We start from the raw sequence: 14,152 nt of genomic DNA, 5'->3' as shown, positions 1-14,152 counted from the left end.
AAGAAGCAGTCAAGTCTCCAGTGCTCAATTTGGTGATGCTCAATGTGTTTATTTTGCCTTTTTGAAAGTACATTTTTGTGCTTCTTTAACTACTTCAAAAGTAAGTACATTAAAGCAAGGGTTAGGAGGTGCTGACCGTACTTCACAAAAGAAACAGTCATGTGGAGCTGCAAGAATTTATTGAGGTCAGTGCTGATGAGAAATTGATAGAGTAGATTGAACAGTCTACTGACTATTCAGTGTAGTTTTCCAGTGCTCTAATAAGTTACTGTCACCCTTTTGTGACTGTTATATGTGTTTTCTATCTTCCTGTGTGTGCTCTTGATCTTTCTGTTCATCAGAACACTGTTAATCTTGATTCTTCCCTCACTGTATACTGCCAAATTAAGAAGCTGAGGGAACAAGCTGGGAAGAACAAATTGCAATAGCAAAAGCTCTTTTCCCTGTCTTTTCCCCCAAGTTTGCGTATGTTTTTGGACATGGACATTACAACTAATGTTAAATGAATTCAACACAGAAAGTTCCTAATACACAACACTTAGATTACAAAACTCAGGTGTTTTGGTTTTGCCTTGCTAATAGGTGCAGCTTTTTTCATTTGCAGTAGTCTTAGCCTTCTAGACATCTTCTCTCTCACACCCTTCACAGTGCCAAGGTTTGCAAATCTCATTATTCCATATTATGAAGCTTTTGCACTTCTTCTGCAGCCTGTATCAGTCTTTCTGTCATTTCTCTTCTGTGTTGGAATCATCTCTGGTATGTCTGTGAGCGTGGAGCCTTACACTGCTTTTCTCTCAACTCCCCAGTGCAGCCTTATCATATGGGGAACTAATGCTTCAGAACAAGCAGTTCTCCAGCCAGCACAGGGACATGTATTGAAGAAGAGCTTATCTCTGAACATCCTAGAGCATTACAAGGGTCCATAGACTTTCCATTCCATAGTCAGGCAGTGATCCGCAATATTCCTTTGTCATTAGCTGCGTATGCACAGATATGTTGGCCCTTACAAGAGATGACTCTCGCTTTCAACACCTACTTCCTAAGCAGGATCAATCATTAGAAATACTACATGTCTCCTGATTTAATAATAGACAAAACACCCACCCCTGCACATTACTGGGATTTCACTGTCTCGTTAAGTTGGAACTGAGCTTGCTCATTTCCTTGCTGGGCTTCAGGCCTAACATGTTCCTGACTGTCTTTATACAGAAGCCTGCAGTTCTGAACTTGGGTCCTGGAGTGAGAATTCAGTTGCTTTGAGGAGGTTTCATCATGGGAGCATCCTGGAGAACAAGGTATTTGAGATTTTAGTGCAGTTCCTGTTCTCCTTCAAGCCACCAGCATTTTAGCCGATATAGAACTTTGTGAGTTTGGCCTCATGTGCAGCTGAGTAGACTGTCCAAGGTATCCCTATTCCTCAGCATGCCTTTTGTACCACTGCATCCCCACAAACACATCTACAGCTCTCTGGGAGGTGACTGTTGTATAAGGTGTATGTATGAGATGAAAGATGTGTTATGCTTGCTGTCACTCAGAGCAGTGGTGTTCTAACCATTAGCTCTTCTGATGTGGAGCATGGGAAATACATGGCTGCTAGTACTGGATGATTATGGTGTTCATGTTAATGGTGACTCCTGTGTTTTATCTGGGATTTCATAATTGCATAAAAATGAATGTCTTAAGTGGCTTCTGACTCACATAAGGACAGCTTTGTCCTAGCCTGGGAGAGGGTTAAAAGAGAAGAATAATGTCATGGAAGAGGCAGGACTGAAAAAGGGGTGTGTAAAAACACATTTGTCATAAGGTCAAATATAATCTTCTGCAGATGAAACTTCAATCCTTTTATTACTTCAGGTGGGATTTTGGCTGTCTTTCTTGAATTCTGTGATTTATTGTGTTTCATTAAGCAACTTAAGTCAGGAAAACTAATCCTTGAATAAGTTAGTGGCTGAGTAATTGCAAACACTGATTTATTTTCAAACCATTCGTGAGGTGAATAGGTGAATATTATAACCCTAATCTCGTGCTCTATTGCTGAGACCTTATGCTAAAAGTGTCTAGAGAATTTTTTGGTGCCCAGCAATGCCTTGATTCACTGTACCTGACAGACTGTCTGATCTTGAGACACAGCTGGAATGACCAACCAGTCCAGTCACAAAGAGTGACAATGTGGTCTTGCTCTCTTACAGCTAAAGAGAAACATTGCAGTCAGTCTGTGCAAAGATCAGCTGTAGTCAGCGGACAGAGTTTCTCAGAAGACCTGGTTTATCTGTTCATAGCACAAGTACATGAGTAAGAATGTTCTCATCCCTGGGAAAGACCACCACCAAAATGAGATGTAGGTTGAATGTGTTGTTCTAGTGAATTATCTTGCTGAGCTACCCCTTTGTCTGTGACAAAGACATCTCAACATAACATATCATGTAAACTAATGTCCTTCATTGTTTAAAATGGGCATCTTCTTTTCAAGACAGAATTCATCTAGCTCTTTCTGGATATGAGATTTTGTTATAATTTCCTCCATCAAAAACTGGTGCATTTTTAGTAACTATGCGTAGACACAGTATGATCCAGAAGTGTGGCAATGAAAACTGTGTTTTCCTCCTTATTTAAAGTAATATGTCCTCCTTGAAATGCAGTCACCAGAACTAGCCAGTGCATGTGACCAGTGACAGCTTCAAAGCCATAGCCACTTTTGAGCATAATGAAATAATTCCTTGACTTTTAAGACTTTTACAATCAGAATAATTGTAACAGAAATACATTACTGAAACATGGCAGAAAAATGAACCTCAGAGAGAAATGGGATGGAGCATTTGCATGACCTGTGCTCCCATCAGTCTCTTCCATACACGCTGTATACAGAGCCTGGAGTACTTTCAGCGCAAGTGACTAGATAAGCATGCCTTCACAGGAGGTGGCTCCAGGAGGAAGTAAAGGTGGTAAAGAAATAAACCGCTATTTCTTGTATAGCAGTCAAGGGAGATTGTAGTGGCCACTCTCTTGACAGTGAGTGAGCTGGGTTGTAAGAACAGAAAAGACATGGAGTGAGAAGGAAAGCAAGGAAAGAAAGGTGACTGCCTCAGAAGTTAAGCTACATAGTGGGAGGGGGAAGAAAACAGTACAGGCTTTTATATCCAGTAACTTCTCAGTAAAAAATCCCATAGTGGACCTATGGATTAAATGTTGCTGTTTGGAAACTGTTCCCAAAGTAGTAATTGAAATTTCCCATCTTGTAACAAAGGATGCAATAATTTCCCTGGAATCAGCCATATGCTGGAATTGTGCAGTGTGAGCATCGCAAGGCAGCTACTTCTGTCATTCCTGCAAGGCAGAAGTGAGAAAAACGTTGTTTGTTTAGGCCTTCTGGGAAACAGCTTTTAGTTCCAAAGATGGAATCATAAGGATATCCATTAATGAAGAAATGTTGATACATTCAGTTAACACCTTGGTAAGGCAAAGCGGGAAACCTTTCACATTGTATGTTCTTTGTGCAGTGTGTGTGAGGAAGAAGCAGAGTCTGCTCTGAGGGGCTTGCAGCCCTGAGACTTGTTCCTGCAGTAGTCCATGTTTACTCATCAAATGGGGAAACACTCCCTGTGTCTGGAATTTTTATCTGCATTAATCATCAGTACATGCAGTAAGCATTTATACAGTCAGGCCATCAGTAATGGGTCTCAACTGGAGATTTCGGGAGAGCTACTTTCTTTACATCGGCTCTGTGAGATGAGTATTAACCTCCTCTGAATTCCAATTTAACATCAATGATAATCTAATATTTAATAATATGGTGACCTCAGTCTCATTTTGATTTATGTTTTATTTTTCATTGCTCTTCATCACTCAGTGATGACAGTACAGCTTTATTTCTCATTCCATTGACTTACTGACTCCTTCCTGCCACACTATCAGTTTCCAGGGAGAAACATTAGCATCCAAGGTCAGGCAGGTTTGGGTACTTTCAGGGTAACATGGGTGAAGATTTTGATGGACATTAGTTTAGGAAAAGAAGAGCAGAGGAAAATGCAGATTTGAGATATGCTAAGTATGCAGTGTTCTTTTGCAGGACTCAGGAATCATGGAATACAGCACAAAGGATTACTAATAATCTCTGCAGGAAGGTTCTCACAGCAAAGCATCCTTTTGTGCAGAGAACCACAGCTAGATCTGAAGGATTCCTGCTGGATGTCCAGTGTCTCTGAATGTCTCTTGCTCTGCCTGGCTGATCAGCTGAGATCTCAATCCCAGATCAGTGCTCTTTCAGTATGTCTGTAAAGCCTGTACTATGCTGTTTAGATGTACTCCTGGTGATCCAGCTATCAGTGCTGATAATGATTTAGGGACAAGGGATCAATTCTTGCATATTAAGCACAGAGGCTCACTTCTACATTTGTGGCTGTGATTGACTTGCATGAACCTGAGTTACTCATGCGCCACCCAGAGAAACTGCTCTGATCCTACCCGGATTAAAATGTCCTTTCTTCTTCTCAAATTGGTATTGTTTTCAGGTTTGGTCACTCATACAGCAGGTAATTTATGCAGTTCAGAGTGATTTATTTTTTATCTTGGGTGAATCAAAATTTACTAAAAAACCTTTTGTTCGAGGTCAGATGGAAAATTCTAACATAAACCAAGACATTTCTCTTTTATTTTTATAGGATTTGAAACATTTTTCCCTTTTAATATAATTGAACCAAATCCTATAATAGTATGAATTATTTCTAGGATTGGTTCTTTCTGTAGGTTTTTTCCCCCCAGTAAAAATACTTCATTGAAATAGGGCTGTTTTTCTGCATCACTATAATTTTGTAGTACTACAGGCAAGTCATTTTCATCACATAGTTCCTCCTTATGCCAAACAAGGGTAATATTCCACAGCCAAAGAATATGATAAGCCTTAATTTATTGATTTCTGTAGCATGTTTCTGGAACGTGTCATATTCCCAGGAATATTGCATAGATCTGCAGGGGAATATCTGGAGTTAACACTAAAGGACACTAAAGAAGAGCATCATTTTGTATTGTCAATAAAATCTAAGTGCATGGCACTCTCTACTGACGCTTTAGTTTCACAAATCCTTGTCTGGAGCCCTTTCTAGGTCTAAATTTCTGCAGGATGACTGGGATTTTAGCTGACTGACTTCTATTTGACTTTAATGAGAGAGCTGCATGTTAAAACACAGTGCAACATTCGGAAAAGTTCCTTATATTGTCCAGACTAGCATTATTTAAAATCTGTCCTTGGCAATGGCAAATGATGTGATTAATATTCAGTTGTTGCAAGATGGATTCAAACAAGGTGGGGTGAGGGCTGCTGTTTAGCATGGTTCTTGGTTGTTAAGGAAGCAATAAACCTTCCTCGTCTCTGATGTTAGAGCGGACAATAACCATTAACTGATCAACAGAAGAAATGTCAGGTGTGGAATCAATGCTGATAGGAAAATATTTCATCTGTTTACATTTATGAAGGATCACTGATAAAACCTTTGATCCCATTAAGGATATAAACTCTTCACATACAGTTGATGACAAGTTTGATGAGCTAGCTGAGCTCCACCAGCCTCACTGTGCTTAGTGAATGTTCAGCTAAAAAGGGATCAAATTGACTCATGAATTTCAAGATTCCAAGGAAATTACCATTGTGAGGTGACCCAGTTTTTTGATTAGTGTCAGGGAAAGACAGGTCTCACTGAGAAATAAACGTAATAATGTCAACCATGTGCTTAAGTTCTTCTCTCCGTTATACACATTCACTTTCAAATTGTTTTGTCATTTTAGCATAAACTGTATCACTTGCTTTCATCTGAGAAACACAAGCTTAGCATAGTTCTGTGCAGAAATCAAAGATGAGCATGGAAAAAAGGCCCCTCTTTGCCTATTGAATCATTGATCAGACAAGCACAGCAGATATTTGCATGGATCCTTAGTAGTTAGCTCTTGGTAGCTGCCTTAGCTAATTGTTGGAAGGGAAAGAAGAAAAGAGCAGCCAACTTAGATATTTCATCCATTCTTCCAAGTAATTGCAGACCTTCTTATAGGTTGCACTCTCACGTCTGTCCTCCTTCAAGCACAGAGGGTCACCAGCTGATACTGTTGAGGTACTGTTATCCCTTTGGAACCATCTAGGTCAAACCACGCACAAGAAATCATGAAATGAACTGCCTTTGCTTGTTAACAAATGAACACATTGAGGGGAAATTAGCTGGCTGAGCCAGAAAGAGGTTGAGAAAGAGAGGGGGAAGCAAGTCAAAAGTTCAGAAGTGCCATCAAATGGCAGTGGGACTGCTTTCACACCATATTCTTCTTTCTTCAGAAAGCAGTTTGACTGAGTTGGAAAATACACATGCAAAAACTAAAAAATTTAGGAAGTTTTCACAGTGACCAGGCTATGGTCAGTCACCGGCTGTTAGCTGGAACCACAATGTTCCTGCCTTCCTATGTCACTGAGGGCTCATCATCCCTGCTCAGTTTTTGGGATGCAACCATCCCTACCTCCATTTCTTACCCAATGTCTGTGACAGTTTTTGTTCATCTCTTCCAGTGTTTCCAGCTCTTCCATCTCTCTTTTCTTTCCTCCTGTTTTTCCTTACAGGTACAGAGAACTTTCTGTGCTGAAAAGAGGACCCACAGTACAACCAAAGAATGTGAGGAAAGCTGCCTCTACAAAGAGAACATCAGTTCTTGTCCCTCCCCATTGAACATCCTGTGTGCTCCCCTTAGGACTCATGACATCCCGGTAGAGAAGAGCCAGTGAGTACAGCCAGATAAAGCAAAGGAGATTTGTCTTAGTAAGAACTAGGTGGGAAAGTCATCCTTGGCTCATGATCATCACAAATAGCTTTATTGCAAAACCAAAAGCAACACAATTTCATTTGTTTTTCTTAAGAAGTCTTAAAAGTCAGATGAGTTTTAAAAAGGGGAAGAAAATCTCTCTAGGTTTGGTAAGTGAAAATAAAAAGAGGGAATCTAATAATGTCCAATCACAGCTCTTCCTCAGTGTGTCAGCGGCATCTGTTAAAAAATACAGGACACCTAAAACTGGTGAGGAGCTCTTAAACCCTAGCTAAGCTGCAAAACTGGACTGCATCAGAGAGCTGGTGGCACCAGTCTGTTGGGATAAAGTTTTCCTATTAATTGCTGAAGTAACAGTGCCTGTGGACTTTGGTTTCTTCCCCTTCTCCCTTTACTCCAGTGCTTGCCAGTTATGTTAAAAACTAATGTTCAGTCTTCTGAGGTATCCATTAGCTTTGGCCAGTGTTACAAGCCACCTGATGGTGGGCTGTAGTAGAAAAAGCAGTAGCCACTGGAGGTGAACACAAGGTGAGATAAAAACTGAAAAAAAATATGAAATTGTTATTTTTAAACTGCAAATTCAAGTTTGAGGTGTGAACAGCATAAACTTAAAATAATAAATGTGAAGACAAACCTTTAAGGATGCACTGAGAACTATTTTGGAAGACATAACCACAAGCCATGTGAGTTACGTGTAGTGATTGCACAGATGTAGGCTGCCTTAGCTACATGTCTTCAAAATGAAAGCAGAGCATTTCATTAAAAACCTCATTTAATTTCACTGCTGAAGCTAATTTTGCTTTCTGAGGTTCTCCCAACATCTCAGCTCAAACAGGAGGATATTTCAGGAAATGTTTTCAGTTCGTTTTATGGCACATGCTTTTGGTGGAGATTTTCCTACACAAATTAAGCTGCTCATTTCTGTATGGTATAATGTGGGTGGCAGAGGGAAGCAATTCCAAAGGAACCAACACCTTCTTCATAATAACCAAACAGGCTACCACTGGTTCAAAGAATCCCAGCTGGTTAAACTGCCTACATTTCTCTCTTAAGTTAAGAGTAGAATAGCCAAGTAGATATCATTCCCCAGATGTTACAAGTGCTCTGAAATCTATTTGAAACTATCTAAATACTTTACACTTCTTATGAATTCATATCCTGATCCCAAAAGAGGATCCAGTGCGCTCACCATGGACTAATAAACATTTAGAAAAGTTAAATTACTTACAGATATTTAAGTATCATACAAATATGTGTAAAGTGTAGACACTCTCCTGCATAAAACCCAACGTGCAAAGGTCTTTGTATATGTAATTGCATTTTGGTTCACCCGTTTAATAAGGATTATATTTTAACCTCTCCACTTCCAAACAGAACTTCAAGTTCTATTGTAACACAGTGGAGAAAGAGAAATCTTAAACCAGGGACATTTAGTCACCTGCAGAGTAAGAGAGATTGAAAAGGAAAATGGATTTACTGCCTTCTAGATCAGTTTGCAGGCAATTTATTTGAATTCATCGTACATGAATTTCTGCATAATAGTGGTCTGCAGTGATGCAAAATGGTGTTGGAAATCAGACTCCTTTTGCAGCATGGAGAAATCCTATCCCTGGGTCCTTGTTATTCTTCAAGTTATCTGTTTTCTCTTCATTTATCCTTTCATCTTGTGCTCTGCCTTCTAACAAGTGAAACATGAAGGAGTGGGGAGAGCAAGCTTTGTGTTTCCACTGCTTCATACATTTCTGAAGAAGCAGACCCACATCATAAAACCAACTGAAAGGCATGGAGGTACCTCTCTAAAAAATGTAATGGACTGTACTGAAAGCCTAACTTTGACTGATGTGAGGTTTGGGACTTTATCCAGGTAAGAATTCATGCAGCAATGAGCACAGATAAGGCAGATGACCCAGAGTAGGGCCAAACTGTTTACCAGCAGATGTGTTTTTGAAAATCTTCCTTAACTGGTCATGGCAGCGGAAAATACCCTGCTGTTAAACGCATCTGCAATCCACTGCGCTCCCAATCCACCTACAAAAATTCTGACCTTTAAAGAAATGATGGAGAAGCTGGTGATTTTTTCCATGGCATTGAAGCTCAGTCTATTTTAGGCTCCAAGGCAATTGCAGCCCTTTTTGCTCCCTATTTCACATCACTTTTAAGTCTTGTTCTGGCCACTATGAACCCTTCAGCACTTCTCCCTGTGCAATCACTCGAGTCAAGATCTGTGATTTGTGATTTGCAGATGACATGTACATTTCTTGGCTGAAGGCTGTTAAAGCAGTTTGCAAACCTAAGGCAATAAACTGCAGGGATGCATTTGGAGCTCTCTATTGCCACACTAAATTGCCATTCTCATGCAAATGAATAACAAGTTTCTCTAAGATGGAAACTAAGCTGTTGTACCTTTCCAGTGTTGTGAATTTCTGCATTAATATTTTAATGGAATAATTTTGTCAATTTTCATTATATCCCTTCTGGAGATGGGTAACTAGTCTGTGTATCAAAACTGGTAATGCAACTTGCCTTATAAGAAAAAGAGGAAAACAGTTTCTGCATTCACCAACGCTAAGTAAGTCCTTTAATCCCTTCAGTATGGAAATCTATTAATTGGGCTGTAGAAAACGGTAACAGTTCCTAAAGTGTTAACACAGTTATTTATACATTTCTGAACATCTTTCATTTAAATATTTATAAAATGCATAGTGGGAAGTATGTACCTTTTATAAAACTCAGTTTCTATGTCATTTTCTTAAAATATTCACTCTTTTCCTCTTAAAAGATACCTAAAAAGAAAACCTGCTGGATTTTAAGTGACACTATAAATGTACAAACAAAATGTAATCTTAAAGAGAAAATAATGTGATTACCATCAGAAGGATTACTGTGGTTCATTGTTCAGAGAGCAGGAAACACAAAATGATTGTTTTAACTACTCAGCCTTAGCTTGCAAGTAACCAAATGTATTGAAGTGCTTCAGTCTTAATGTGCAGCCTAAAGTCTACATATTGTATAAATTCCTAATCCTGTCAAAATGCAAGTCTGAAGATTAACAGAATGTATAATAAATGTGTCTGTGTCATTACACATAAAAATAGTATTGCTAAATCAAGTGTGGCCCTTTATAAATGTAAAAAAGCCCAACTTAAGCAGATTTGTACTTTATAATTCTACAGCTCTGAGGAGAAAAGAGCAAGCTTGACTAAAACGGATTCCCCATTTCTCTGATATAAACCATTTTGCACACACACACACAAAAGCCATTGGCATAGATTTCTCTAGCAAATAACTTAATATTTATTGAGATTTCTTGTACATTTAATTATTAATGTCAGCAGTGTTGCAGTAGTTCTATGAGGTTGCTATTACTGACCCTGTACCTGTTGGTTTTTCCCCCTTCATATTATTTCCTCTACAACCATGAAAGCATAACACTTACCAATTATTTTGTGTGACAGAGTCAAAAAGACTTATGGTTTTGTCGTCTATTTATTTGTCAGCATTTCAGGGCTTGACGGACTGTTGTTCTACAAAATATTGCTTAGTTTAATCATTTTATACTTGGTGCACTAGCTACCTTAATGATCAGCATATATAGAACTACCATTTCTTAATGTATTGAAATGAGTCTTGCAGAAAAGTTCAGTGAAGCCAGAAGAAAATACAAGCAACATTATACAGCTCTTTGTTCAGCAGTTGATATAACGTGGACACAGGAGTGCTACCCTTATAAGATGTGGTGATTTGTACTGTTAAGGTAGAATATTATAGTCACCTTCCTACAGGAGGGATCTCTTACTGCATTAATTCTTTTCCCTTAAGGAGATAGAATAACTGATAATAATAGAGACTAATAGAGAATAAATAATAACGATAGAGAAGTCAAATTACAAACCTGCTCTGTTATACATATTGTACATATGAAGAATGTTAGGAATAATGTATGATCTCACTCTTTTTACTGAGTTGTGACACTTCTGCATGGTCTAAAATGGAAAATAATTAATCATCTCGTTGGTGGAAAAACTGTTTTCAGACAGTCTTTTTTCTCCCACACCTTTTGAATAAACCAGCCAACCAGAGAACTCCGAATGACTGAAGCCAGTAGAAAGCTGCAAGATGCAGCACTATCGAGCTGAGTAAAACTCTCACTGACATCAATAGAAGCAAATTCCTCCCTAACATTTTCAGAGGTGCCTGGAGGGTGTGCATCACCAACTTAAGGGATTTTAAGGAGGTATTTCACACTGCTTGAAAATCATCTCCTTCAGATGTGTCTTATCCAGATGCTGAGATGTAAAAATAACTGGTATTGCAAGCAATAAAATAGGGCAGCTCCTGATCCTTAATGGTGAAAATATCTCTGTTCCACCCTCTGTGATCAGCTGGCACATTGTACCAGTTTTGCATGTTCTGAAGTGTACTGATGCAGATTCTGAAGGTCTTACATGCACAGTAACCCTCCGGTCACTGAGGGCAGCGGGAGCTCTGCTAGAGTCAAGCCCTCAGGACTAGACATAGAATTTTATCTTAGGCTTATTATTTCTTCCACTTGAAGAACTAAAAATGGCCAAAGACCAAACTGTATCATGTACAGCTGGAAATGAAATGTCCTGGTAATCTAAGTCTTCAACTAAATCAGGAGATCAGGAGCATTTCTAGCATTGAGTATCTTGGACAGGGACTATTAACACATTTATTGGGCAGGACGACTGCATCTGGGTCTGACACAAAGTACTGAGGGCTGAGTGTAAAAGCACAGCACTATAATCTCTGTCATTATTTTCTCATTATAAATTCACTAGGGGACTCTCAAAGAGTCAGGTTTCTCCCTTTGTGCATGCCAAGAAGCTTCTTCCCATTGCTAGTTGTTTGGGGAAAGAGCACATCTGCCTCTCATCTGCTGTCTGTGGGAACAGAGGCATTACCCAGCAGAGCACACATCCTCACACCTTTCCAAAGATCCACTGATTCTTCCATGCACAGAGCAGCCATTTAGTGGACAGAAGCAGGGGCATCCCTAACTTGTAGAGATCTGCTTTCAGCCCTTCTTCCACCCTGCTCCTATACCAAAAGGGCAGTGAGTACCGTACCTGGAAGTGTTGTAAACTGTCTCCTACAGTGCAGAGGGAGGAAAAAGGTGGTAGGTAGCATAATACTGCTCCATAATTTGTTATCCCAGGAATTCCTTGTATTCCAAGTTGCAGTGGGGCTATGGAAGCAGTATGGTGTTCATGTGTTCAGCAAGGAAAGAAAGCCACATATGAATCATCTCCAACTTCAGTCAGTTTGGTCTTTTTGTGCCCCCAGTGGACAAGCTATCAGGGTGCTTAAATGACCTTATGAGAGAGATCCAGATCTAAAGACAAACATATCACCTGTGCTGTATCAGGGGAATAGGTGGGAGAATCCTCAGCCCCCCTTCCCCCCAGTTTTGTTCCTTTAAGGAAGCCAGCCTCTCTGGATGAGTGTTCAATGGCATGCTGTCTGTGCTAAATCAGGGCAAACAGGGTTTTCCCATACAATTGCTTTGGAAAATGGCAGCCAAACTGAAATCTTCTATGGGAAAGGAAGAATGTTTATAACAAGTCCTCACTTGCCACTAAAAGTAGAATTGGTGCCAGTGACCCTATACTGACAGCATAGGATTCAGGCCCTTCACATAAGAATATGTGTATGTAATAAGCAAACAAAACAGCTAAATCATTAAAAGGTGACAACTGCTTTAGATTTTCTGCAGCCTGAATGTCTTCATTAATGACCACTGAAGCCAAAATATTCCTTCTTTGGGTAAGTTTTGGGTCTAACTGTGTATTTTTCTTTTCTTACAGGAAATGCTGCCATGTCACTAGTATCTCTGACAAGCAGAGTATAATAAGCAACAGATTCACTGGGAAAATACTTCCTATCTCTTAGAAGATCAGTTTTCAAATAGATGATGCATGATTTAGGTTTGTTGGTAAGTTATGTACATTGGGTTTCACATTAAATCTATCACTGAATACACATTTATTATGGTAACAAGAAAACATCATTTAATAGAGCTGCTAGTATTTATTCCTTTTCAGGATATATTTTGGTAAACTTACTTTTTTAAATAACTACACTGCATCTTTTTGTATGGTATTCATTGCAATATTCATTAAATAAGGAACGGCAATCAGAGAAAGTATGATGGATGAAGAAGGAACTGTAGCACTGAAAAATGGTCTGGGGAATAGCTCTGATATGGTGATTGTTTTCTTCCATCATGCTCTTTAGTATTGCCTTTTACCCCAGAAAAGCTTTCACATCACAGCTGCTTCTATATTGACGAGTATGGGGGACAGGACAAACTCTAGCTGTGAATGTTCGATCAATCTTTATATAGGTAAAATTGCCGTTCTCCAGCTGATTTATGTAATGATTTTAGCTTGTGCCAGGAAAGCCATAGCAGAAATCCACTCCTGTGCACTTAATTGTTTAAATCAAATACACATCCTTCCTGCACAGGATACTTAAGGCTAAATTTTGTAGGAGGCAAGACTATACTTCTTGAATAAATGATGCAGAAACTGGTTGAAGTTTACTTTCTGTCATCCAGTAGCGATAGCTGCTTCTTGCCTTCTTCAAGCGTAGTCTATTTAATCTCCTGGAGTGTAGGAAATTATGTTCAAAATCTCTGTGATCATCTGTCCCTAGTAAGTTATGCAAGTAGTGGCAAGTATACACCGTAAGTCTGGAGATTATATCTGTAATGTGTGGCTACAGACTGTTGATCAAGAGAGCCTGGAAGAAAAACATTATTTTCAGGTGTGAAAAACCGTCACCTTTATCAAATAATTTCTCTGGTATCTCTCCCAAGGCATTGTAGCCTATTTAAACTTGGGAGGTTAAGTTTGTAGCATTCATTATGACTGAAAATTTAGTTCACACAATCATGATGTTATCTTTATTAAGTGTTACCATTAAACAATATTAAAATGAACATGATGTGGTTGCCCTTTTGCAAGGTTCATGGGATATTTCTTTCTTTGCCTTGTCTCTTAATTGTGTCTGCTTTTAATATTCTGATATGCAAGCTAATGTTGCTGCTGTACACCTTATTTGCCACATATTAGCTGATTTATCTATGTGTATCTTACAATTTACAGTTCTGTCTGGTGTGTATAATTGAAATGCTTAGGGGTAATGTAAATGTCTTTTGACAGAGCTATGGCTTGAATCTTTGGTTGGTAGGTTTTCTTGAACCTCAAAACAAATCAGACATAAATTCTGGCAGATAGGCTGGCAGTTTTACTGTACCTAGCAAAAATACATTCTGTGCAACTCCTCACCCATGTCATTAGGTGAATTATTAGGTAGAATAACAAGTTTCAGAAAC

Source organism: Neopsephotus bourkii, unplaced genomic scaffold, assembly GCF_033783945.1.
Source record: "Neopsephotus bourkii isolate Nb327-2 ecotype Australia unplaced genomic scaffold, CSIRO-AGI_Nbou_v1 NB_1768, whole genome shotgun sequence".
Taxonomy (NCBI): Eukaryota; Metazoa; Chordata; class Aves; order Psittaciformes; family Psittacidae; genus Neopsephotus; species Neopsephotus bourkii.
This window is presented reverse-complemented; position numbering follows the sequence as displayed.